At 42.9% G+C, this 26742-nt stretch overlaps 1 protein-coding gene across 8 annotated transcripts in view; it reads right to left on the reverse strand.

The window, feature by feature from the left end:
- The window catches only part of LOC105490168 (NCK adaptor protein 2), a 278398-nt gene that overhangs the window by 98734 nt on the left and 152922 nt on the right, over positions 1-26742 (reverse strand). For 7 of the 8 annotated variants that reach the window (XM_011755543.3, XM_011755539.3, XM_011755535.3 and 4 more), the window contains one exon: positions 1-26742. This exon is cut by the window's right edge and continues 3599 nt beyond it. The exons of the other annotated variant lie outside the window; for it this stretch is intronic. The gene's annotated coding sequence lies outside the window, so the exon portion shown is untranslated. 8 annotated transcript variants of the gene reach the window in all.

Here is a 26742-nt window from a genome sequence, read left to right on the forward strand (position 1 = left end):
GAAAGTTCTTTTTTTTTTTTTAGATGGAGTTTCGCTCTTGTCACCCAGGCTGGAGTGCAATGGTGCAGTCTCAGCTCACTGCAAGCTCCACCTCCTGGGTTCAAGCAATTCTCCTGCCTCAGCCTCCCGAGTAGCTGGGATTACAGGCCCCAGCCCCCATGCCCGGCTAATTTTTGCGTTTTTAGTAGAGACAGGGTTTCACCATATTGGCTAGGCTAGTCTCAAACTTCTGACCTCAGGTGATCCACCTGCCTCAGCCTCCCAAAGTGCTGGGATTACAGGCGTGAGTCAGTGCGCCCGGCCTGAAAGTTCATGTTCATGCAGACAAGAAGAACACTGTTCTGATGCCAATGAGCTATCAGGTTAGGAGTCTTTAAAATAATTTTCTGACACAAAAATGAGCATGCTGTTGTTTCTTATTTCCTCTTTAGGATGCCTCTCAGTTTCTGCACAGGAATTGTCTACAGCAGTAGTTCACAAAGTTTGATTTCTATTAGAAATGAAATTTTTAGGTCTCCACCCAGACCTGCTGCATCAGAAACTGTGGGAATGGCATCCAGCATTCTTTATTTAATACTCTTTTGAGGGGATTCTGATGCCTGCTAAGCCAGAACCACCAGTCTATACAAGCTTGGGGTATGGGAAACAAACTCACTTATGAGGTCACTTTTACTATCTGAACTAAAGTGAACTCCCTGAAATAAAATTGGCAAAATGTTCCCTACTTTTCAAAGTTTTGTTCTGTCTTCAGTTTTCTTTTCTTTCTTTTTCTTTTTTCTTTTCTTTTCTTTCTTTCTTTCTTTTTTTTTTTTTTTTTTTTTTTGCCAAGCAACTCTTTGGGGAAGTACATTAAGCTTTAGATACACTATTCATTTCCAGTAAGCAGGAAAGACTCATCAAAAGTAGAGGGAAGAAATGCATTTTTATATGTTAACACAATAGATTTACTATTCAGTTATAAAAATGATACAGACACACACACACACACACACACACACAGGCCCAAACCCAGAGGGTTTTTATTAATAGAATGTGGAGGGAAAGAAACATATGCAAAATAATATAGTATGATTCCATTTATGTATTATTTAATAATAGACTCAACTGAACTACACTGTTCAAGGATGCATACACAGGTGATAAATCTATTAAGGAGTCAAGAGCAGGATTTTATTTTTAAAAATAATTTCAACTTTTATTTTAGATTCAGGGAATATGTGTGCAGGTTTGTTACGTGGGGTTATTGTGTGACACGTGGTTTTGGGTATAAATGATGCTGACACCCATGTAGTGAGCATAGTATCCCATTGGTAGTTTTTCAGCCCTTGCCTCCTTTCTTCTCTCTTGCCTCTAGTAGTTCTCAGTATCAATTGTTCCCCACTTTATGTCCATGTATACCCAATGTTTAGCTCCCACTTTATAACTGAGAACATGTAATATTTGGTTTCCTGTTCCTGAATTAATTTTCTTAGAATAATGACCTCTAGCTACATCCCTGTTGCTGCAAATGACATGATTTCATTCTTTTTTATGGTTTCATAGTATTCCATTGTACTAATCCGTCCTCAGGCTGCTATAAAGAACAGCCCAAGACTGGGTAATTTATAAAGGAAAGATGTTTAAGTGACTCACTGTTCCTCATGGCTGGGGAGGCCTCAGGAAACTTACAACCATGGCAGAAGGACAACATGTCCTTCCTTACAGAGCAGCAGGAAGGAGAAGTGCAGAGCAAAGTGGGGGAAAGCCCCTTATAAAATCCTCATATCTTGTGAGAACTCACTCACTATCATGAGAACAGCATGCGGGAACCGCCCCCCAAGATCTAATCACCTCCCACAAGGTCCCTCCTTCAACACACAATTCAGATTACAATTCGAGATAAGATTTGGGTGGGGACACAGACCGTATCATACATGATGTACATGTAACATATTATCTTCATCCAGTTCACCATTGATCAGCACCTAGCTTGATTCCATGTCTTCGTTATTGTGAATAGTGCTGCAGTGAACATACGCATGTATATGTCTTTCTGGTAGAACAATTTGTTTTCCTTTGGGTAAATATACACCAGTAATGGTGGTTTTGATTTGCATTTCTCTGATGATTAGTGATGTTGAGCCTTTTTTTATGTTGTTGGCTGCTTGTACATCTTCTTTTGAGAAGTGTCTGTTCATGTCTGCTGCCCACTTTTTAATTTGTTTTTTTTTTTTTTTGCTTCTCAAATTGTTTAAGTTCCTTATAGATTCTGGATATTAGACCTTTCTTGGATGCATAGTTTGTGAATATTTCCTCCCATTTTGTAAGTTGTCTGTTTAGAGTATGATTATTTTAAAGTCAGAATAGTGGTTACATCTGGAAGGAAGGATGGTGCTTGGGTGGGGAAGAAATTTATGGGCAGGGGGCTCTGGGAACTTAATAATGCTCTATTTGTTGACCTGGGTGGCCATTATGTGGGTGTTTGAGTTATAATCTGTCAAACTGTGCATTTAAGTTTTTGCTACTTTGTAGGCATATTTTACAATTCAAAACTGTCTTTAAAAGAAAGAAGGCCAGATGCTGTGGCTCATGCATATAATCCCAGCACTTTGGGAGGCCAAAGCAGGTGGATTGCTTGAGCCCAGGAGTTTGAGACCAGCCTGGGCAACAGAGTGAGACCCTGTCTCTACAAAAACTACAAAAATTAGCCATGAGTGGTGGCAAACTGCCTGTAGTCCCAGCTACTTGGGAGGCTGAGGTGGGAGGCTCACTTGAGTCCAGGAGGTCTAGGCTGCAGTGAGCCGTGATTGCACCACTGCACTCCAGCTTGGGTGACAGAGCAAGACCCTGTCTCAAAAAACAAAACAAAACAAGAACCAAAAACAGAAATAAAAAACAGAGTTAGGGATCCTCCACTGTAGGCTGAGTAGTCTGTCTCTTTCTTGCCAATTTGTAATGCCAGCACTTTCTCTTTCTTTAGAGACCACCACTTTCAGCATTTGTGGTCACTTCCAGACCAAATGCCCTAAGAATACAATTAGACTGACTTTTCTCAGTTTTTAATTGACTTTCCATGATGACAGATGAGGATTTCACTTTTGGCCCCTCCCTTGTGTGCCCTTCCTCTATCTCCCAGGACTTTTGATAATTTTCTTTCCACCATTTTCTTCCTTTCTTTGGGGAGTGAGAATTCCTAATGGTTTGATTTTTAGTGCATCTCGTATCATTTTGTTATCTTTTCTCTCCAGTATAGAAGATTACCTTATAATTATGCCCAATTATTCTAATAAATCTATTAATAGACCCATCTTGTTTTTAATATCCAAGAGATCTTTTTCGTTCTCTAGCTATTCTTGTCTGATAGCATCCAGTTCTTTTTGCAGATACACTATATTCTAAGAAGAGTATTGCACAGCATTACAAAGATATGGAGGTACCCTGCTGGGCGAAGCTGGGAATTCAGGCAAGTGAACAGCCCAGAGCAGCACTATCCCATAGAATTATAATCTGACTCAATTACGTCACTCTAAATTTTCTGATAGACACGTTGGAAAAAGTGAAATGGAAGAGGTTGAAATTAATTTTAATAACATTTTATTGAATCCAGTATATCAATATCATTTCAACATGTAATTGATATAAAAACTTATATTGATTTTTAATCATTAATGAGCTATTTTGCATTTTTAATTTTATTAACACTTTGGTATACATTTTACACTTAAGCATATCTTTGTTCGAATGTGTCACATTTCAAGTGCTCAGTAGCTATGTATGACTCATGGCAATTATGTTGTATAGTTTGGGTCTGCTGAGAGCTACACTAGTCATGCCTGCAAGCTGAGTTCAAATCTGCTCTGAGATCCCCAAGAATGTACTTTCTGGTCTGGTTCCCATCGTCTTGGAGGTTGCTTCTGGAACTTGCCCCCAATAGCCTGGCCTCCCGGGTGGTGGGGACTGGTGCCTTGCTCCATCTCAGGTCCCCAGCCAGCACCCATCCTCCTCTGCATAATTTCCCCTCTTGGGCATCATCTGTGTTATTGCATTTGCTCCTGGTCTCAACCCTTTCAAAGTTCTGGGTTCCCCAGGGATCACTTCACGGGACCTAGCTCTGTGAGCATCATTCTTGGGCTCCACTTAATACCCCCAGGCTGCTGCCCAGCTGCCCAGCCTCTTAATCCGACTAGAAATGCTGCAGCTGAAGGTTTCATGAATGGCTGAAAGGAACCCGTCCCTGTTACACTGTGTCTGACCAGCAGGCAGTTTATCGCCAGCCTCAGACTCCAGGTAGAGTATGAGCTTCACTCATAGCTGCTTAAGAACTGGTGTGGCTTGGGGCTGCTGTGTCTAGGGCCTGGCCTCTGGGCCTTTGCATGGGTAGAGAGAAAACAAGGCCAGGAGAAGTGCAGTGGGGGCCAGTAGGAGGAGGCAGAAGAGATGTCCCCAACCCCTTGGGGGTGGAGGGCCTGGAATGAGGAGGCCCAGTCTCTACCCACTGGGATCCCTGAAGACCAGGCCAGGCAGGTGTGCCTGGTGAGTCAGCCCTGGGCCCCTGCCACCCTCCCTCTACTTACAGCTCACACAATAGCTCAATTGTGTCATTGCACTTAGCTTTGGCTTGGGTTCTAACCCAGAGACATAGCCCAGGGACCTCTAGGGACAGAGAGAAATAGCTATGAGAGAGGTCTTTGTGCAAATTTATCCTGCAGAAAGGAGGCCCAGGGGTATGGTCAGAGTGGCTGTGGCTGACAGCACAACATAAGAGCCGGTCTCAGCCACTGGCGTGCACTGATGGCCAGTGGGTGTTGGAAAGTGACAGGAGGAAGTTTATCAAATAGGTGCACAATTGCTGCGCATTTTAAGTGGAGGTTCACACAAAGGACTCTGAGAGTATGAACTCCAAGAGAAGTTAGCAAAGTCTCAAGATATTGCAATAATATTTAACCAGATGAATAATTTCAATGTACTGTATTTACCTTTTTGTCTGTTGTCATCACACACAGAAACCTATTTATGACTGTTTGAAAATAAAAAAGAAGGATTGTTTAGGTCAGCCGAGAGTCTTCTGGGGCCAACACCTCAGCCTTCCCTGAAGAAAAGCTTAAACCCATTTTTGCAGGAGGTGAAATTTCTGAGCAGCTATGACTTATGTTAATCTACTACAGGTGTGCTATTGCTACAGCATGTTTTGACACAGGCCATAGCGAGGCACTAATGCCCAGAGATGAGGGTGCTAAGAACTGCACAGTCAACTCTTTTGTCCAAAGTGTCAAACATGGATGTTGCAAGGGGTGCTTTCTAGGTCTTAGCATCTTGTATTCTAAAGGAAATAGGTAGCAGAAGGGTTTTTTAACTGAACGTTGTGTTAAGATCTTAAAAGTAGAGCTTCCATGGTCCCAGGTTTGACCATCCTGTGGACGCCATGTCGTGACATTATCAAGGATAACTGGTTTTTCTAGTTTTATCCCATTCATTAACGTCAGGTCTCCAGCTCCACTCAAGGTCTTGCCCAGTCATTTCCAGAGACACTGGGTGAGTCTGTGTGGATCCCTTGCATTCTTCCAGGGAGGCCTCTCTTGGCTGTGCCCACTATTCCAGCCCTGTTGTGTGTATAGGGATGCCGTTTTCTTCGGCATGTGCGTCCTCCAGTGAGCTCAGATGGGAATGCACGGTGTGAGGGTAGGGATGGTTGTCAGGCAGATATGACTCTCTCCTTTTCCTTTTCTCCTTCCCCCACCCCCACTCCTTCCTTCTCATTCTGTCAGGAGCCCTCATGCAAACCCATTTCTGCCTCACCTCCAATTACACGTTCACAGACAAGTCTGAACCTAAGTATCTTAAATAAGGAGGCTCCACTACTAGTGGATTTATTTGAGAACTAAACTCCAGGGGAAACTCTCAAGGTGTAACAGGATGTGAACTGGGACTCTGTATCTATCGGTTTTGGAAGGAGCCGCCAGGGCTAAGGACAACATGGTGGGTTCATCTCCTAAGGCAGAATGATGGGTGCTGTGCCCTAAAGCAGAGTACATGGAGACTATGGAGCCGGTTCTGCCAGTGTCACCCAGGAAGGCCTCAGAGCAGGTTCTGGTGGAAGAGATTGGTGGTGAGGAATATGTGTGGGTTGCCCATACCCCACAGAGAGGAAGTACTTCTCCTTCCCTCAAGACAAGTGCTTTGGACTTCATGACAGCGGATATCCTGTTGCCTAGAGTTTGGGATGAAGAGAAACTTTTGTTTCCCACCTACTAAGCCTACGGGCTAGAGCAGCTGTTCAGTGGAAGCAGAATGAAGGAAACAGGCTGTGTTGGAAATAGTGGGTTCCCAGCTGGGTTGAGAACAGTGCATATGCACTTTCATGGAGGGTGATGCATTTTGGAGACCAGTCAGGGACCGTGAAGAGAGGACCTGGCCTGGGGTCATCGTAAGGGGGATCCCACCAAGGAGGACTGTCTGGGACAGATGAAGCCTCTAGCAGAAGCTCACAGGCCATGGGAAGAGTCAGACAGAGCCAGCCAGAGGACAGACATGATCCACATGTCCCAGCAGGGGGATTCCAAGCATTAGCCAATGTGCTTTGTGGGAGGAAGAGCCAGGAATTGCACATCTCTCCACATCCTGATTACAAAAGAACCAGTCAGGAAAGATATTTCCTCCCCACACTGTGCCTTTCTGCCCCTTTCCAGTCCAGTGCAGTGAGAGGGAGGTGGGGAGGCAGGTGAGGAGCAGGGAAGGAGCTGCCATGCTGTCGCAGGTTTCCAGCCAGCACAGGGGTCACTTTCAGCTGGACAAAATATTGGAATCCTGTTGGATGGGAATTTTCAATTATTGAAACAAGACTGGTTTTGTGCTTGAAGGGGCCAAAAACACTGAGAGACTTGCTCAAGATTTCATGCACAGGCAGGAAAAAAGGAAAGAGTTTAAAGGAGCTGTGGGAGAATCAATCATTCTCTGCTTGCCCCTAATGAAGCCAGCTGCAGAGAGCACCGTTAAACACAGTCACTCACAGTTAATCTACGTAGAGGAATTTAAAATACTACCTAGGCACAAATCTAAAGTGCTTCTGCTGTGAGAGGCCAATGCCAGATCACTGAGGTCTCCACTCACTCAACATCTGCATATTGAGGACCATGGGTGCTATTAGTGCCCTAAAGGCTGTATTTAAGACACCATGTTTTACTAAAACTCTTATCTCTAAGCATCAAGATCCCACTTGGTGTGGCAAACATCTGAGACCCAGTGAGAGAATAGTGGGCTTCCATTTGCTGCCTCACACTCACCTGGATGTCCACGCCCACAGCAGAGGAGCAGTGGAGTCACCTCCACTACAGTATTTCAATGTCATTTCTCTCTCATTCTCCTTCCCTCCCCAGCTTTCTCTGCCTGCATACTTGAATTTATGTGGGCAGTGTTGAAGGAAAATAAAATCTTGGAATCCCAATTCACAATGCCAAAAGGAAAAAGCTAAGCTGAAAGCTGAATAATGCAAGACCTTTCCTTTTGTTCCTAAGTAAATAGCTACAGATAAAAAGTTAAAACAATCTTCCCAGGTAGCTACTCTATGTTCACCTTATCCTTATGTAAAGTGCCAATTTACTGAGCATGAGAGGAATACCTAATTGACTATTCCCCTACCTACTTCTTTTCTCTTTTTTCCTTTTTTTTTTTTTTTTTTTTTTTTTTGAGATGGAGTCTCACTCTGTCGCTCAGGCTGGAGTACAATGGCACGATCTCGGCTCACTGCCACCTCCACTTCCCAGGGTCAAGTGATTCTCTTACCTCAGCCTCCGGGGTAGTTGGGATAACAGGCATCTGCCACCATGCCTGGCTAATTTTTGTATTTTCGGTAGAGACAGGTTTCACCATGTTGGCCAGACTGGTTTTGAACTCCAGACCTCAAGCAATCCACCTGCCTAGGCTTCCCAAAGTGCTGGGATTACAGGCATGAGCCACTGCACCCGGCCCCTTTTCTCTTGCAACACGTGGATTCCGTAACGTGACCATACCCTCCCTCTCTCCCCTCCAGCCCACTTTCCTCCTTTAAATATTGAAGCCCCCAAAATCATCTTTGGAAAATGACACGGACCACAGACTGTTCCCGTGGCTTTGTGTTCCTTTTTCCTGGGCCTGGGCATGTCCTTATCCTTGGCAAAATAAACTTTTAAATTGTTTGAGACCTGTCTCAGGTACTTTTTGGTTTACAGTAGCAACATGTATGCATAATGCAACTGCACTTGTATTTCATTATACCTTTATTTGTTCTTATTACACAGGTAAGCCATTTTTATTACGAGAAGAATCAGAAGATACAAATACATTTGAAGGGGAAAAAAACTCTCGTCTTCCCTATCTCCCAACCTTAGTTTATAGGTGCTTCTATGTCTTTAATTAATTGGCCTGTTTCTAGATCTATCTGTTTTGGACATGAGATTTCTGCTAAAATGGGTGAGAATTTCATTTATTTACACCACATTTCACTTCCCCTTTCCCATCCTTTCAGTTTCTCACATCACTCTTTTCTTTCTCTGTAGGTTACCTTGCTAACTCTAGGCAAGGTAACTTACTTAGACTTTTAGCAGCTGTTTATCAACTATGGAAAGGCTCTCTTGGGCTTTCCTTCAGCAATCTTCCCCTTTTCACTGACTAACTTTTCATCTGTAGTTTCTCTTCTGCATTGTTAAGGTCAACAACATTTCCAGATGCCAGCAGTCACTCCATCTTCTATGCTTCTTCCATTTTGTGAATCAGCATTCTCTCAAATCTGAAAATACTAATTGCATTCATTTTCAAGTGAGTATTTCTTGAATTAGCTCTGTTTCCTCAGTTGTCAGTTCTTCTATTTTTAGACTGTTTTCTTTAGGTTTTGATAATCATTGGTTGTTTGGTCACCTGCTTGTTGAATGCTAGTTTTGTTTACCACAGCCTACCTTAAGTGACAGGTAGAATCCCGGTAACTTGTCAGTCTGGAGTCGGAGGCATCCACAAGCCACCACCCTGTGTTCCACACACAGTGCCTTGGGCAACTGTGGATAAACTAGACAAAGTAGTAGACACTGCTGGGGCTGGTGTTCTAAAATCAAGAATGTGCTGACAATATGGCCTGGTCTCATCTTGAATGCAGGAGCTAGAAAGCAAGAAATGTAGCTGGTGACAGGCAGGAAACAACTTGACTGTATAAAAGCAGATGTAAACCACCAAAAAAGATGGGCCCCAGAAACCTGCCTGGGACCTATCTCAGGCAGACAGTATTCTCTTCTTCCAGCTACAGTAGGGCTTCATGGCATCAGACCCTATGTCTGGAAGTAGTTATTCATTAAATATTTACTGACTATGTACATTATGACAGGCACTGTGCTCCTCTCTGTAACAATGAAAATGTGCACAGTTCCATGGGGGATCACACATGGGAGAAGTATGCAGCTCAAAATGAGGAGTGGATCTAGTCTCTCAGGTGGGAGATTCCTGAACTAAGTCTTGAAGACAACTGGGAGTTAGGTAGAAAAGAGTGGTAACTGGAGACAGACAGATCAACTTTCCAGGAAGAAGGGAGAGTGTGGCAAGATCAGGTGTCTAAAAATCAAACCTTATAACTGGAGGGTTGGCGAGATAAGGCTGTTGAGGTGGACAGAGCTGGACTACCTACCTCCATGAAGGTTCTTATAACCAGGGAAATGAGAAGGGAGGCGGTGTGTGCCTGGTGCTCTGGTTATCCACTGCTGCATAACAGACCATCCAAAACAATGGCTGAAATTAATGACAGTCATTTCTATTGCTCATGACTCTGCAGTTTGAGCAGAGCTCATCAGGAAATGCTTGTCCTTGCTCCTGGTATTGCTAGTTAGCTGGGCTGAGGGTGGGGGTATCTGCTCCCAAGGTCACAGTACTATTGGTCATCTGTGGGTCCAGCCAGTGCTGAAGGCCAGGAACCTTGCTCTTTTCCTCATTGGCCTCTCCCTGGGCCTGGCCTCCCTCACCAAACGGCAGCTGTGTTCCCAGGGTGCATGTCCCAGGACAGTTGGGCAGAGCTGCACCATCTTTTTGACCTCACCTCCAAGGTCACATAGCATCACTTCTTCCTCACTGTATTAGTAAAGACAGTCCCAAAGACTGCCCAGTTTCAAGGAGAGAGGATTGAGACTCCATCTCTTGGTGGTTGAATGGCAGGGTTTTGAAAGAGCCTGTGGGATGAGCCATTTTTAGGAAATGTAACCCCCACTCCTCACCAAGGCAGCAACTGTGTGGAAGACAGAAAGGGGAGTTTGAGACAGAGACAAGGGGACCCATTAGGAGACTTATTCCAGTGAGAAAAGGACACAATGGAGAGATGAAAATGTGTTCCACAGTCTCTTAGTCTCTGGGAGTTAGAAAAGGAAGTTCAGAAATCATAGAGCTGCAGTCGGCCATGATCTCACCCTCCGGAAGCTCCAGCTGATGGTGTTGGTGCTGGGCTCCTGGTTTCGGGGCCAGACACTGCTGTGGAGAGTTGGCTGGCCTTGGATCTGAAAGTTGCTTTCATGTGCTCCCTCCACATCCGACAGGGCCATGGTTCCCATGAAGAAGCCCAGAGTGCAACTCACAAGGTCCTACTGTTCTCACGATTGGCAGCGACACATACTGATGGTCCAGCTCTTCCAGGTGACTCCAGCACTGTGCTGTCCACAGAAACAAAGCCTCCCTGGAGACTACTGCTGAGGGGGAGCTATGGCCTGAGAGGATGAGTAGGTTTGACCCACTTTCAAAACATATGAACTCCTGACAGTGGCCTTCAGGGGAGATGGAGGACCCTCTCTCCAAATGCCTGGCTGTCTATGCAGGATAACATTCAAGAACGTTCAAGAACATTGGAGATGCTTCCTGAGAACGTGCTTTTCTTCAAGTCCACAGGCCTTCAAGGGTCAGAAACTGAGGGGTGTAAAATAACAGTATTCAGTTTGATGGTGAAAGATGAGAACAGTTATTAGGAAGTTTCCCATCTGTTCCTTCCCAGTCACGCTCATGGATGTCCCTTGCAATTCAAGCAGCACCATCTCCTCTTTATTCCCAGACCTCATGATTCTCTATGGAGAAAATCTGACAGAATAAAATCAATAAAATCTGACACATAAAATCAACCCATGGCATAACTTTCCCAGGCAAAGAAGCAGTGAGTCTTGATAATCACATGAGTGCAAATCTTTGAAGTACATTTTTAAAGAGCAAGAATTGGCTCAAGGTCATCCCGATGAATCCAGTTTCTTGACTTTCTTCTCTCCAATGACTTTTTCCTTTCTTCCTTCTTGGTTACCAACTGCACCACCTCCAAATGTGCGATTCATACATCCTGTTTTCCAGCCACAATCAGTTGTCCTTCTGATTTGTTTACTTAACTTTTCAATCTCACTAAGACCTTCCAATTCATTGATGCCTGGCATTTTCTCTCTTTTTTTTTTTTTTCCACCAATTCTTCTTTACTTTCCACCATCTGAAATTTATATCCCACAGTTTATCTTCATAACTATAGTAGAGTCTATTTTATTCAATGTGCTTTGGTCTGGCAATTGGTAACTTAAGCAGAAAAAGTTCAAAATGTTAAAAAAGTAAGTTAAAGCCGGGAGTTCTAAAAAATGACATACACCTTTGAACCATGATTTTAGCTAACAACAGAGAAATGGAGATTAATTTGCCAGTCTTTTGAGTTAGGTTCATGCCTTTCCTTTGAGAATGGGTCTGCTGATTTGAGTTCTGCATTCTTGTTTTATTTTGTTAAGTCACTCTAAAGCCTCCTCTACAACTTCCAGTTTGGTTTTCTTTAAAATGGAGTGAACGCGGAATGACATTTGGAAGCCATGTGAGTGCAGCTATGTTCTTACAGTAACATGTAAGCCTGAAAGAACAGGTGTTGCAACACTTGTAAGCCCAGAACAAACAGAACTGAACAGTGGAGTGTGGGTGCTTGTGGAGCCATCTGGGCGCCCCAGCCCATAAGTGCAATAAAACCCTCGTGCTCCTGAAGGCTGTTTTAGTCTTTTCACCTCCACAAGCCCCTCCCCACTCATCCTTCTCAGCCCTTCCCTTTCGTCTGATGGCCCTGTCTCTATCATTAGACTCAAGGACCTTAGAGCCAAGCAATGCCATAAGAGAGTCAACTTGGTGCCTGATAATCTATTTAAGAATTATGGCCCAAGCAGGAGGACAAATATGAAAAGACTCCCCCATAGAATGGCCTAGAAAAGAGATTAGTTGCACCTAATAAAGTGCAGGTAATAGAAAACAGTCACGACTAGGGAAACAGCAACTGGGTCATCAGGATCCACGGGGTGGCAGGGAGCACCTGCTGGGAGAGGGCAGCCAAGCCCCGGAGGAGCTCATACTTAGCCTGCCAGAGGTTGTGGGCAAGACCCTAGCCAGTGTCTGGGTCGACGACCTTACTTTTTTTCTTTTTAATTGAAAAATCCCTGCAGCTGAGAAGGTAAACTCAGAAACCTCCTAGAAAACTTATACCAACATTGTTGGGGATGACAATGATTTTTTTTGTATGTAAACATTTCCTAATTCCAGGGAGATTTTGAATTCAGTGTAGAAATGTTTAAGAGAATCAAACTGATAGTGTTAATATTTTTGAGGTTACAAATTTTGTGCACATTTGGTAGTTTATGTGCTTATAAAATTTAAGATAATTGGGCCTGTTAATTTAAAATGCACAATTGAACTTAGGCTTTTTATTCTAGGTTATAATCTTACTAAATATACAGCATTGGAGCATTTAAGAGAATTAAGACTCACTATATTTCTAAGTTTATTAGAATTCCAAGGATTACTTAAGTACTTGGAAAGGTTTGTTTGTTAATAAGGTAGCTTAAGTGCTTCAGAGAGGAAATGGAATTAATAGACACATAAATGTAGTTAAAATACTTAAAGGAGTTTATTTAATTCAATTTAAAAATGAAAGTAGACATTAATCCAAGTAATTAAAAGGACTTGCTAAATGCTAGGTTTATAAATAGAGTAAAACGATCTGCACGCCAAATTTAGAAAGTTAAGGAAGAACCGGGGTTTAGTAATTGTATCTTTAGTTTTTAATTCAACTTTTTTTAGGGTAATCATTTCTGCATTCAAAACCCATCCTCGAGGACACAAAACTCTCCCACTGACAGCCTCAGACTTCCTGGGGGACCAGAGGCCATCAGACAGGTCCCCCCATCCTCCTCTGGCCATGGAATCCCCAGGCAGCTGCGTCTCCCATTGCTTTTTCTTCCAGGTAGCAGCAGTCGCGCTGTGCCACTGTCCCAGCCTCTTCTGATGCAGCTCTGACGCCCTCCCTCTTTAGATGCCCCCTCTTCCGTCTTTGCTTCCCCCTCTCTGGGACTGTTTGCACAAGCGAGTAAACAAGCTCTGGTGTCTCCATCTCAGGAAATGCTCCCCAAGCCCTCCAGCTATTTCTCTTTCTCAGTTCCAAACTTTTCTTCATCCTCGGGTCCCTCCTCCATCTTCTTCAATCTGTCTTTCCCCCTGCTCCACCCAAACTGCTCATGTCAAGGTCACTGGCTTTTCTGTTGCTGTCCCACGGGGTTTTGTCTCTATCCTCATCTGACTTGAATTCTGTCTGGCCCTCCCTCCCTGCCTCCCTCTCTCTCTCTCTCTCTTCCTATCCCTCTCTCTAATCCTCTTCCTAGTCTCCAAGTCTAAGTGGGCATTGCTTCTGAACCTCCCCTTCCTCTTTCTCTGTGTCCTCTCCCTGGACAGCCCACTTACTTCCCTGGCTTTAAATGCCATCTGAACCCCAAGAAGTCCCACATTTGATACCAAGATTGGCACATGCAACTGTCTTTGATGACTCGCTTTCAGGCCTCACAGCATCTAGGATTTACCATGATTAAAACTTGGTAAATTGAACATTTAAAACTGAACTCTAGATGAAGTGAACATTTTTCTACTTCGAACTATTTCCACCTCAGCCTTCTTCAAGCTGGCCAGCCCCCTTCCACACCACCTTCAAGCACTACATGCTTGATAAGTGATAAACAGATAAGTTTATCCCCATTTCCCTCAGGGCCCACACAGAGGCTGTCCCGCTTCATGCTTTGTCTTTGGGAATAACTGGCTCCTTCGAAGTAAATGTTAAAAGAGTTAAATCATAACTTCAAAGAGGCTGTGTTAAAAATTCACTCCAGGGCTGGGTGTAGTGGCTCACACCTATAATCCTAGCACTTTGGGAGGCCGAGGCGGGTGGACCACTTGAACCCAGGAGTTTAAGACCAGCCTGGGCAACAGAGTGAGACTCCATCTCTACAGAAAATACAAAAATTAGCTGGGCATGGTGGTGTGCACCTGTGGTCCCAGCTACTTGCGGGGCTGAGGTGGGAGGATCACTTGAGCCCAGGAGGTCGAGGCTGCACTGAACAGTGTTTGTGCCACTGTACTCCAGCCTGGGTGACAACGTGAGACCCTGTCTAAAAAAATAAAATTTCTATGTCTGTATGTTGGCGGCACACACAAAAATAAATGAATAAAATTTCTCTATTTTTGTTTTTAAATCATCCTGATTAAGTTAGGCAACCACCTCATTTTTACCTCCTGGTTCAAGCGATTCTCCTGTCTCAGCCCTGAGTAGCTGGGATTACAGGCGGGCTCCACCACGTCTGGCTAATTTTTGTATTTTTAATAGAGATGGGATTTCACCATGTTGGCCAGGGTGGTCTCGAACTCCTGACCTCAAGTGACCTGCCTGCCTTGGCCTCCCAAAGTGTTGGGATTACAGGCATGAGCCACCACGCTTGGCCTCATTTTCCATCACAACTTTGTTTCCCCATCAATTCATAACTTGCATGATTTGCTTTCTTATATATGGATTCCCATAAAATGCAAGCTCCCTTGGGGCAGAGATCTGTGTATATTTCTTTGCTACTGCAACCCATGGTCTAGCACAGGAACCAGCATCTCAACAATGGTTGAATGAAGAGCTACAGATGTGCATAAAAGAGAAAGGGGGTCTAAAGTGTGCAGAGACAGATAAAACTTTCGAGTCCAACTGTCTCAGTGGGGCTGGGTTGCCTGCCCCTATCCTAGAAGATTAAATCCATTAAAGGTATAGGCAGAGGGGAAATGGTGACGGTTAAGACTACTTTTATTTTTCCTTTATGTAATACTTTTATACTTAAATTTTTTTTTTTTTTTTTTTTTTTTTTTTTTGAGACGGAGTCTCGCTCTGTCACCCAGGCTGGAGTGCAATGGTGCGATCTCCGCTCACTGCAAGCTCTGCCTCCCGGGTTTACGCCATTCTCCTGCCTTGGCCTCCCAAGTAGCTGGGACTACAGGTGCCAGCCACCACACCTGGCTAATTTTTTTGTATTTTTAGTAGAGACAGGGTTTCACTGTGTTAGCCAGGATGGTCTTGATCTCCTGACCTTGTGATCCACCTGCCTCGGCCTCGCAAAGTGTTGGGATTACAGGCGTGAGCCACCGCGCCCGGCCAAAAATTTTTTTTAATGCTTTTATTTTTATTGCTCAACTTGGCCAGTTTAAATGCTAATTATCTTCTAGCAACAACTTTTAGAACTAATCTCCAGTCTTGTGCTAATTTTCTTTCAGATTTCCACTTTTCCAAATTTGGGTAAACTGGATTCCATGCACATCACCTGTAGGTTAAGGTAGCTAAAAATTAATCTTTCAAGATGGTACTATATCATGTAAGTTGAATGTACTTTTTAATGCCAAGATGTGTGTTGGTTTGAGGATATGCAGACACTGAAGTTTAAGTTCCCACATCCAGTTACAGATGTGAGATTAAGTTATAATGGAATGACACTTTCTCTACATTTTATAAAAGTATCACAATTGTGATACCCATTAGAATGGCTACCCTGAAAAAAAAAACACAACAACAACAACAGAAAATAAGTGTTGATGAGGATGTGGAGAAACTGGAATGCTTATCCACTGTTAGTAGGAAGTAAAATGGTATAGCTGCTATGGAGAACAGTTTGGCAGCTCCTTAAAAATGTAAAAATAACATTATTACATGATCCAGCAATTCCATTTATGGCTGCATACCTCAAAGAACTGAAAGTAGGAACTCAAACAAATATTTGCACACTCACGTTCACAGCAGCATTATTGGCAATAGCTGGAAAGGTGGAAGCCACACAAATGTCCATTGAAAGATGAATAAAGAAAACGTGCTCTACCCATAGAATGGAATATTATTCAACCTGAACTAAGAAGGAAATTCTGACACATGCTACAAAATGGATGAGCTTTGAGAACATTATGCTAAGTGAAGTAAGCCTGTTGCAGGAAAGTTAAACACTGTTTGATTCCACTTATATGCGGTACCTAGAATAGTCAAATTCATAGAGAAAGTAGAATGATGGTTGCCAGGGACTGGGGGGCTGCAGGGCTGAGGATGAGTTGTTGTTGTTTAATGGGGACAGAGTTTCTGTTTGTGAAAATGAAGAAGTTCTGGAGATGGATGGTGATGATGGTTGTACAACAGTGTGGATGTATTTACCACCACTGGGCTGTACACTTCTAAAAGGAGTTATGATGGCAAACTTTATGGTATGCATATTTTCCTACAATTTTAAAAAGTATTACAGACCACATCTGGTACCCAACTTAAAGGATTTTTCAAAAGTTCTGTGGCAGATTTAGACAGATAAGAAATAATAGCTCTAGCCAGTGACACCCTAGGCTTGAAGATCCAGCTCAGTGGAGCTCATTCTCAGATGCCATATGGTCTTCAGCAATGATGGAGACACAGGAGCCCAGGGGTCTGTCCTCTCCGAGGCTCGCATGTGCAAACTCAAGGTAAATGAAAGTACCACTGAAACCTAGAATATACTTTTCAGCCAAGGCTTAAGTTGTCTTCATTAAACATTGGCTATTAATTAAGGTGTGGGTAAGACCCTTCTAGTGACTTAAAATGGGTTTGGCTTACCTCCAGTTAAGCTAGAGAGAAGCCTGCTACCTTATTTTATAGGTTCTCTTTTCCTGTTGCTCATCAGTCAACAAATGTCTGTTAAGCACCTGCCATGTACAGGGAGCACATATTAATAACTTTGGGAAAAGTTTAAGTTTTTTTGTGAACCATGAAATTGAGAATATTCAATCATTTTGATTAAAAAAATGGCAATATCATATCAAGTCGAAGTGTTGGTAGTCTGATGGGGGAGAAAAGACACAGAGAGATACAAGAAAAGCTGGCCAGAGGCAATTAAATGTAGCCCTGGTGCCACATAAATACTGCTGGTCTCCCAGGAGAAGGAGCAGCATGAGAAAGGAGGAGCTGGGACATTAGGGCTTGAAGGCAGAGCAAGTCCCCCGTATCACAAAAGTGCCTGGGGAAGGGCGTGAACTCGACAGGGAAAAGCGAATGCCCGTGCCAAGCCTCTTTGTGGAATTTTGAGAACACAGTTTCTAATAAGGAGACGTGAGAAACTGAGGTCGGAAGGGAAGTTGAAGCACATTAGCAGAGTCTGCGGCTTGAGTTGTCTGTTAGTTTGGATTTCATCCTCTATCCTCATGGGACAGGAGGGAACCAGTGAGCCTTCCTTGATGGCAGTGAAGTGATGAGAATACAGCAGAAGTTCAGAAAGGAAAGACTGTGGAAGAAAAAAATTCTAGGAAGGCTGTGCCATTAAAAATGACTATTTAGTCTGGTAGAAAGCAGTAAGAAAACAGACCAATTGCCTGGAGGTTGAGAATAGGAAATTATGCACTGGGAATCAAGGGGGTAAGGACCATATGAAGGAAAAAGGCGGTGCTGGAGTTGGAGGCAGATGTGGGGGGCAGCCGCTAAATGAGAAAGGCAGGAATCAATGACACAAGCAAACCTTTGACCCAAGTCACGAGGAGAGTCATGGCATCTGACTTGGCTTGACTAAATCCCAAAAGATGATAGAATACTATGTAGAATTTTTCAAGAAAAGAATGTGATGCACGAATCATGTCCAGCTAAGGAAGCATTTGTTTTCAAGGGCAATATAAAGGCATTTTCAGACATGAAAGTACTCAGAGTACACTGTTCTCTTTTTCTCAGGTTGATTCATTCAGTGCTTTTAAACTAATTTATTGAGCACCTACTAGATGCCAAGCACTGGTCTATTTAGGCTACATCAGTTAACAAAACAAATATCATCGCCTGTATGGAACTTCATGCTAGCTGTGTGTGTGTTGACAGAGAGAATAATAACCCTAGTAAGTAAATTATTCATGTCAGAAGTTGATAAGTACTACAGGGGAAAGATGAAAGAGGAGAAGAGGGCAAGTTTCATTATTAATGGGATAGTCATGGTAGACTTCACTGAAAAGAGAACCAAAACATTTTTTCTAGATTACCTAGATTAGGAATTCAGTATTTTGCAACACCAATCTGCTCATTGACCTCATTACATTCTGAAATTTGCGAAGCATGTTAACAAGCCCTTTTGGTGAAAATATTGACTAAAGAGAAAATTATTTTCTTTTTTTTTTGAGACGGAGTTTCTTTCTTGCTGCCCAGGCTGGAGTGCAATGGTGTGATCTCGGCTCACTGCAACCTCCACCTCCCAGGTTCAAGTGATTCTCCAAATTGCTGGGATTACAGGCATGAGCCACTACACCCTGCCAGAAAATTATTTTCTAATACCACCGGGAAACCAAACCAATTCCAGAGCAGAAATCTTTCTCCTAAATATTTTCCTACCATCAGTACAATCAATATGAATATCTACTTTTACTCAACTCAAATTTGGTTTCCATGCAATTTAAAATATATTCGACTTTTTTCTCCATATTTCTCATCCAGATAATAAAAAAAAAGATGTATAAAATGTGAAGAAAATTAAAATTCCTCCAATGACTTATTTCTAGATGGATTTGTAACCAGTATCACTTTCCCTACCTCAACAAAACCACAACCTGATTTTCCACCACAGATAATCCAAGGCTACCCCACAGTATATGGGTGTGCAGTTCCCAAACACAAATTCCAAATGTGCCTTTAACAAAGACAGCACCTGTAATTCTCTAACACCTAAAGCCACCACTGTCATAGAACTAACAGGATATGAATGCTATTTGGACGTCTGCATTTTTTTTTTTTTTTTTTGAGATGGAGTCTTGCTCTTTTGCCCAAGCTGGAGTGCAGTGATGTGATCTCGGCTCACTGCAACCTGCACCTCCCAGGTTCAAGCGATTCTCCAGCCTCAGCCTCCTGAGTAGCTGGGATTACAGGTGTGCACCACCATGCCCCACTGAGTTTTGTATTTTTAGTAGAGGTGGGGTTTTACCATGTTGACCAGGCTGGTCTCGAACTCCTGGCCTCAAGTGATCCACCTGCCTTGGCCTCCCAAAGTGCTGGGATTACATGCGTGAGCCACCGTGCCTGGCCGGATGTCTGCATTCTGATTGGGCAAGTATTTTAGTTAGTTTCATTACCTCAATGTCAAGCCTCCCTCATCGTATTATTCTCTGCTCTTCACTGCACAGGGAGGACAGGACCTCCCTGGCACTTGTGGAAATGAATGCTACTGACATTCCATTCCCTGTGGGACTAGATGGAGTTCTAGGTTAAAATCATTTGAACACAGTGTCTCTATGGTACTCCATGTAGATGTGGTCTGAAATCTTGTATAAGTCACTACTAGCTTCATTTAGACAATAATTTAGCGCATTGACCTATTTTTTTCCTTTTCATTAAATCCATTTAACAAGCTATACAAATGTGCTAAGCATTTCACATCATGTAGTTTACTTTGTCTAAATGTATGACAGTGCCTAACAACTCTAATATCCCCCTCAAATGGCTGTATTAAAAAATGCAGCTCTGCACCCGTGTTTTGGAGGCACAGAGTTTTTAGCACCGGCTGGAGGTCAAGCCTCTGGTGAGGAGCGCCCAGACTCAGATGCAGAGTGTGCACTGATGGAGGCACACTCCACCACCATGAGCACACACCTTTGCTTTACCCGAGTCCACTGACTTTCTGGACTAGGGGCTTCCTTGGGCCATGACCTAATCTTGGAAGTCCACATGCCCCCACCAACCAGCAGGAGCTTGAGGACAAGGCCCTGGTGCCCTGGCTCCTGACCAAATGCTGGCCTCTGGAGAGTAGCTCAGGGATTTTTTGAAAGCTGTCAAAGGCAAGCTTTCACACCAGCTGTCGCGCTTGTCTATCTTCAATAGTCATTTAGTGTCAGGTAGCAGGATCTGCCAAAGATAGAACAGCACGAGTCTTTCCAGTGAGTTTGTATGGCCAGTAGCTGTGCTGTGGGAAACCTGACGGAAGTTAAGGCAAGTAAGACAGTTAACAAAAGAGAAAAAAAGCACTCTAGGCCTTTAAGATCAGACATTTCTTTCTGTATCAGTAGTCCCCAACCTGGATTGGCTTTGTGGAAGACAACTTTTCCATAAACCAGTGTGTGTGTGTGTGTGTGTGTGTGTGATGGTTTTGGGATGAAACGGTTCCACCTCAGATCATCAGGCATTAGTTACACTCTCATAATGAGTGCGCAACCTAGGTCCCTTGCATGCACAGTTCACAACAGGATTCACACCCGTATGAGAATCTAATGCTGCTGCTGATCTGACAGGAGGCAGAGCTCAGGGAGTAATGCTCACTCGCTTGCCTGCTGCTCACTTCCTGCTGTGAAGTCTGGTTCCTAACAGGCCGTGGACCAGTAGTGGTCCATGGTCCAGGGATTGGGGACCCCTATTCTATATGGCCCAAAGAGAAGGACATGCTGTAGATGGCATGCATTGAGAGCAACGTGTTTCCCTAAAGGTTTCAAGTAGACTAGATGAGAACCCAAAGTACAGGTCCAAACCACTTCATTGGAACCTTCCAGCAGCATGTTAAAGATGCAGACAGAGATTTTAGGGGGCAAGAAGGCCAACTAGATGCAGTCAGGTAGAACAGCTGCCACTGAGGGACTAAGACCACTGGCACAGTCCTAACAGATCTTCAGAGGGAAGGCTCTCAGAGTACACGGAGGGAAGATACAGAAGCTAAGCTGAATGGGGAGGAAGTTGGGAACCCTGCAGGAGAGGGCTACTGCACACCAGGACTCACTCCTGGCCCCCAGTGACTCTAGGGGAATGAGTGAATTGAACTGACAAAGAGCAACCTACTCTTACCACGGGCCCCTGGAATCCTGGCAGGAGACCCTTCACCCACTGTGGACACTCGAGTTTGCAGGGAGAGCTGCTTAGAGAAGTGGTAGCGGGGCATGCCAGCTGATGCAGAGCCTAGAGGGTTTGGTGCGGGAGCATCTGCAGTGGAGCACAGCCAGGGATGCCCAGCCACCTAGGCTCTACTTGTTCTCATAGGAGACTTTAGCCCTCTGGGAACTGTCAGATCTGAACTCTGCAGAGCTGTCTTGCCCATCAGACAGGGCCAGTCTGGACCTGAGCACCCTTGGTCTGCTGGCCTCTCCTGAGGCCCCAGCCTGGCTGAGTCCACTTGCAGAAAAGCCTCAGCTACCTTGGGGGCCTATATCCTGCACTGGTGGACCATGGCTGACTAGTAGAGAGCTCCAGTGAGGTGTCACCTATGGCCATGCAGAAATCTGCTTGCTTCCTCCCCCCACAGCAGCTTCCCCGAGGCCCACAGCCACTCCCAACATTGCTTTGCCAGAGTGTGTGTGCCAGCAGGTTTTGCCTTCCCTGCCTTGTCAGTGAACATGTCTGCATGCATCCAACAGTGCCACATGAGTGAATCTTCCCCAACTAATTACAGAGGCCAACATTCAAATTCAGGAAATGCAGAGCACCCCAGTAAGATACTTCAAAAGAAGATCAACCCCACAACACATAATCATCAGATTTTCCAAGGTTGAAATGCAAGAAAGAATGCTAAAGGCAGCTAGAGGGAGAGGGCAAGTCACCTACAAAGGGAACCCCATCAGGCTAACAGCAGACCTCTCAGCAGAAACTCTACAAGCCAGAAGAGATTGGGGGCCTATATTTAACGTTCCTCAAGAAAAATAATCTTCAACCAAGAATTTCATATCCAGTCAAATTAAGCTTCATAAGAGAAGAAGAAATAAGATCCTTTTTAGATAAGCAAATGCTGAGGGAGATTGTTACCACTGGGCCCACCTTACAAGAGATCTTGAAAGGAACACTAAATATGAAAAAGAAAGACTGTTACCAGCCAATACAAAAATACACTGAAGTACACAGCACAGTGACACTATAAAGCAACCACACAAACAAGTCTTAATATACAGCTAACATCATGATGACAGGATCAAATCCACATATATCAATACTAACCTTGAATGTAAACGGGCTAAATGCCCCAAATAAAAGGCACAGAGTAGCAAACTGGATTAAAAAAAAAAAAAAAATCCAAGACCCATTGGTATGCTATCTTCAAGAGACCCATCTCACATGTAGTGACATCTATAGGCTTAAAATAAAGAGATGGAGAAAAATCTACCAAGCAAATGGAAAACAAAAAAAAGCAGGGGTTGCAATAGTAATTTCAGACAAAACAGACTTTAAACTAACAAAGATTTAAAAAGACAAAGAAGGGCATTACATAATTGTAAAGGGTTCAATTCAACAAGAAGACATAACTATCCTAAATAATATGTACCAAACATGGGACACCTAGATTTATAAAGCAAGTTCTTAGAGACCGTCAAAGATACTTAGATTCCCAGGCAATAATAGTGGGAGAATTCAACACCCTACTGATAGTATTAGGCAGATCAAGGAAGAAAATTAGCAAAGATATTCAGGACCCAAGCTCAACATTTGACCAAATGGACCTGATAGACATCTACGTAACTCTCTACCTCAAAACAACAGAATATTCATTCTTATCTGCACGTGGGACATATTTTAAAATCAGTCCCACAATTGCACACAAAACACTCCTCAGCAAATGCAAAAGAAGTGAAATCAAAACAACTACTTTCTTAGACCACAGCACAATGATATTAGAGATCAAGACTAAGGAAATTGCCAAAAACCATATAATTACAAAGAAACTGAATAACCTGCTCTTGAATGACTTTTGGGTAGATAATGAAATTAAGGCAGAAATCACAAAGTTCTCTGAAACCAATGAGAACAAAGATACAACATACCAGAATCTCTGGGACACAGCTAAGACAGCATTATGAGGGAAATTTATAGAACTAAATGCCCACATCAAATTAGAAAGATCTTAATTTAACAACCTAATATCACAACTAAAAGAACTAGAGAATCAAGAGCAAACCAACCCCAAAGCTAGCAGAAGACAAGAAATAACCAAGATCAGAGCTGAACTGAAAGAGATAAAGACACAAAAAAAACATTTAAAAGATGAACAAATCCAGGAGTTGGTTTTCTGAAAAAAATTAGTAAAGCAGAGAGACTGCTAACTAGACTAATAAGAAAAGAGAGAAGATGCAAATAAACACAATTAGAAGTGACAAAGGGGATATTACCACTACCCCACAGAAATACAAATAACCATCAGAGAATATTATAAATACCTCTATGCACATAAATTAGAAAATCTGGAATAAAGGGAAAAATTCCTAGACACATACACCCCCCAAAACTGAAAAGGGAAGAAACTAGATCCCTGAACAGACCAATAATGAGCTCTGAAATTGAATCAGTAAGAGCCTACCTAACAAAAAAAGTCCAGGACCAGATGGATTCACAGCTGAAATCTACCAGACATACACAGAAGAGCTGGTACCCATTACTACTGAAACCATTCTAAAAAATTGAGTAGGGACTCCTCCCTAACTCATTCTATAAGGCCAGCATCACCCTGATACCAAAACCTGGCAGAGACACAACAAAAAAAGCAAACTTTTGGCCAATATCCTTGATAAATATTGACACAAAAATCCTCAACAAAATACAAGCAAACCAAATCCAGCAGCACATCGAAAAACTTATCCACCATGATCAAGGAGGCTTTATCCCTGAGATGCAAGGTTGGTTCAACATACGCAAATCAATAAATGTGATTCATCACATAAACTGAACTAAAGACAAAACACAATTATCTCAATAGATGCAGCAAAGCTTTCAGTAAAATTTAACACAACTTCATGTTACAAACTCTCAATAAATGAGGTATTGAGGGAACATACCTCAAAATAAATGACCTATGACAAACTGACAGCCAATATCATATTGAATGGGCAAAAGCTAGAAGCGTTGCCCTTGGAAACTAGCACAAGATCAGGATGCCCTCTCTCCTATCTAACATAGTACTGAAAGTTCTGGTCAAAGCAGTCAGGCAAGAGAAGGAAATAAAGGGCATCTAAATAGGAAGAGAGAAGTCAAACTATTCCTATTTGCAGATGACATGACCCCATATCTAGAAAAACCCAGAGGCTCAGTCCAAAAGCTCCTTCAGCTGATAAACAACTTCTGCAAAGTTCCTTCAGTTTATACACAACTTCTATAAAATCAACATACAAAAATCACTAGCATTCTTATACACCAACAATAGTCAAGCCAAGAGCCAAATCAGGAACAGAATCCCATTCACAACTGCCACAAAAAGAATAAAATACCCAGGAATACAGCTAACCAGGGAGGTGAAAGAGCTCTACAATAAAAACTACAAAACACTGCTCAAAGAAATGACACAAACAAATGGAAAAAAAAATTCATCCTCCTGGATAGGAAGAATCAATATTGTTAAAATGGCCATACTGCCCAAAGCAATTTCTAGATTCAATGTTATTCCTATTAAACTACCATTGACATTCTTTACAGAACTAGAAAAAAAATTTTTAAATTCATATGGAACCAAAAAAGAGCTGAAATAGCCAAGGCAATCCTAAGCAAAAAGAAGAAAGCTAGAGGCATCATGCTACCTGACTTCAAACTATACTATAGGGCTACAGTAACCAAAACAGCATGATGCTGGTATAAAAACAGACATATAGACCAATGGAGGAACATAATAGAGAGCCCAGGAATAAGGCACATGCAACCATCTGATTTTTGACAAAGTTGACAAACGGCAAGCAATGGGGAAAGGACTCCTTATTCAATAAATGATGCTGGGATAACCGGTTACCAGTGAAGAAGATTGAAACTGGACCCCTTCCTTACACCATATACAAAAATCAATTTAAGATGGATTAAAGACTTACATGTGAAACCCAAAATCATAAAAACTCTGGAAGACAACCTAGGCAATACCACTCTGGACATAGGAACAGGCAAGGATTTCATGACAAAGACACCAAAAGCAATTGCAACTGAAGCAAAAGTTGACAAATGTGATCTAAGTAAACTAAAGAGCTTCTGCACAGCAAAAGAAACTATCCACAGAGTAAACAGACAACCTACAGAATGGGAGAACATTTTCTCAAATTCTGCATCTGACAAAGGTATACTGAATATTCAGTATCTATAAGGAACTTAAACAAATTTACAAGAAAAAAACCCACCTCATTGTAAAGTGGGCAAAAGACATGAACAGATACTTTTCAAAATAAGACATACATGTGGCCAAGAAACATGAAAAAAAGCTCAACATCACTGATCATTAGAGAAATGCAAACCAAAACCACGATGAGATACCATCCCACACCAGTCCGAATGGCTACTATTAAAAAGTCAAAAAAGAACAGATGCTGGCGAGGTCACAGAGAAAAAGGAATACTTTTACACTGTTAGTGGGAATGTAAATTAGTTCAATCATTGTAAAAAGCAGTCTGGTGATTCCTCAAAGACCTAAAAACAGAACTATCGTTTGACCCAGCAATCTTATTAGCAGGTAAATATCCAAAGGAATATAAATTGTTGTATCATAAAGATACATGCACACATATGTTAATTGCAGCATTATTCACAATAGCAAAGACATGGAATCAACCTAGGTGCCCATCAATTGCAGACTGGAAAAAGAAAATGTGATACATATACACCATGGAATACTATGCAGCCATAAGAACAAGATCATGTCCTTTGCAGGGACATGGATGGAGCTGGAGGCAATTATCCTTAGTAAACTAATGTAGGAACAGAAATCCACAGACAGCATGTTCTCACTTGCAAGTGGGAGCTAAATGATGAGAATACATGGACGCAGAGGGAAACCACACACACTGGGGCCTACTGGAAGGTGGAGGGTGGGAGGCGGAAGGGGATTAGAAAAAATAACGGGTACTAGGCTTAGGCTTAGTACCTGGGTAACAAAACAGTCTGTACAACAAACCGCTGTGTCACAAGTTTACCTACATAACAAACCTGCACATGTGCCCCTGAACTTACAAGTTAAAAACACACACATAGATGACTACCCTGTTGCCCCGCAAACTGGAGTCTGAGGAACAGCACAAGAAGGAGCACATTTCCTAATGGCTGGAGGTCCAAGTGGGCTGCACTCAGCAACGGCCAGCTTCCTCAGCAGTGGGAATGCCATCTGCTGGGGGCTGTGGGACAACACAGGTTTTCTGGACACTGGTTGGCTTATTGAACTTTTGGCCAATGCTCAATAGCCACTGTGTCAGACTTGGGCTGAGAATGTTCCAGCGATAGGTTCCAATGAGGTGGTTTAGACCCGCTTTTGGGTTCTACTCTTATCTACTTGAAGCCTGCAGGGAACATCCCAGCATTCGTGGAATACTGGTTGGTTTAGTGAACTCCTTTTTTCCCACCGTCCCACCCAACTCCCAACCCCTAAGGAGAAAACAAAGATGTTTCCTACCCCAAAGAGGATCATTTTTAGGGATATGATTTCGCCAACCACTGCAGGTAAGAAGGCCAGTGCTGAGTATGGCTGAGTGCAGCTTTTGGTTTGGGCTTCTAATGAAAGACAGCTGAACAGTTTG

This window comes from Macaca nemestrina, chromosome 13 (genome assembly GCF_043159975.1).
Source record: "Macaca nemestrina isolate mMacNem1 chromosome 13, mMacNem.hap1, whole genome shotgun sequence".
Lineage (NCBI taxonomy): Eukaryota > Metazoa > Chordata > Mammalia > Primates > Cercopithecidae > Macaca > Macaca nemestrina.